This window comes from Rhinolophus sinicus, linkage group LG01 (genome assembly GCF_036562045.2).
Source record: "Rhinolophus sinicus isolate RSC01 linkage group LG01, ASM3656204v1, whole genome shotgun sequence".
NCBI classification, from domain to species: Eukaryota; Metazoa; Chordata; class Mammalia; order Chiroptera; family Rhinolophidae; genus Rhinolophus; species Rhinolophus sinicus.
This window is the reverse complement of record NC_133751.1, coordinates 183,639,285-183,641,090: the sequence shown is the minus strand read 5'-3', so window position 1 is coordinate 183,641,090 and position 1,806 is coordinate 183,639,285.

Sequence of the window (1,806 nt, the reverse complement as noted above, 5' to 3'; positions counted from 1 at the left end):
TGTTCTGTCATGTAAAAGCATTGATAATTTTGTGACAAATATAAAGAAAATCCTTAAAATATTAGTTTTTATCTTTATAGCTCATTCATGTTTGTAAATGGATGAAATAAGAAGAGCTTCCATTTGGACCCTCTTTATTTCTAGTGCTAAAGTAAAGATTTAAGCATTTTGTCAGGCTGGGTATATAGAAAATATAATCGTATATCAGATAAGTATCTTGAACAACTATAATAATGATAGCTAATGATTATGCAGCTTTTTCCATGTGCTAAGCACTCTGGTTTTACATGCATGATCTTGTTTTGTCCTTGCTCTAACCCTATGAGCTAATATCTCATTTTACAGATGAAACTGAAGACCAGGGATATTAGGTAGCATGCCCAAGGACACAGCAAAAAAGTCAGATTCAAGCCTAAGTTCTCTCTGACTCCAAAATCCATTGTTCTTACCTGCTCCACATACTTCCCTGCCATTAATACGTATTCTATAGGTTGTTACTTCTAAGACTCATTATTGAAAAGCTTAATGGATAACACATTTTTCTCTTCTCTTGAACCTGTTTCTATAAAGTCATGGTGATTAATGTGACATTTTTCTTTTTATAATAGATTACACACACACACACACCCTTGGAATGAGTGAGGTCTCAAGAGATATAATCGAGGTCCTCGTTGAGGTTCCGTATTCATTATATTAGCACCATCTGTAGTATTAAGTCAAGTAAATTATTCCAGTAACGACAAAACTAACAGCTTTCACAATTTTTATTGTTAAAACAAAAAGGAAGTGAAAATTTTACAGTTAATCTAAGAGATAATCTAAAGCTGTATTAAATTTTCTTCAAAATCTATGGTCAGAATCCTTTTGTTGTATAATGCTTTTCCTTTCTGCTTTCGTGATAGAAACTCAATTCCATCGATTGTGAAGGAAAGGCATGCCTAATAAGACCTCCAGCTTTTTTTTTTCCCCCCAAGAAATGAATTCCTTCACTAAGGCTCAAAGTAATTAAATAACTTGTCCAAGGTCAACCCAATCAATAAAATAACTGCTATTACAGACCCTCTACCAGGGTTGTGAAAATTAATTTATGATGCAGAAGTCTGCTTATTTTGAGGGAATTTGTACAGGTTATAGTAAGATTTACTGAGTCTTTTGGATTCTCACCCTTAAAAAAGATTACCTCTAATAGCAAAAACAAAACCGTGCTATCAAAAACTATATGCTAGTGATAGAAAGGATAGTGAAGGGGAGGGTTAGAGCTGTTGATGTGCATAGAAGGGGACAGATGGAGTCTTTTGCAAACATAAATCTTTGGCTAATATAAACTGTCAGCCTTCCTGCTGCCGAAACAAATTACTCCACTACCACTATTCAAGCTCCCAAGAAGAGAGGAACTAAAGTAGCTTAGCAACCAAAGCAGTGGTAAAGGTGGTTTTTTAAAATGTTAACATTGTCATTCATAACCGCTGTTCAAATGTCATTAGCAAAGTCATTACAAACTTCTTTTACCAAAGGCCGGGTGTGGTTAAGAAAATTATGGTTCAAGCAGAAATTAATGATATACACGAGTATGGCAAGCTACTTTTTAGGACATTTTGTAAGGCTAAACCTGTCTTAGCATAGCTAGACCTTATGTTTGTGATTGACTCAACTTTTAGAAACAAGTAGACATGAAAAAAATCTGATAAAGGTCTTTTGGAACAAAAAAATTTGTGTATACACATATATGATCACCTTTTATAAAAAGATAGCTGATAATTCCCTAATAATTTTTAATAACCAATAGTTTTAAATATCTTAATTGCA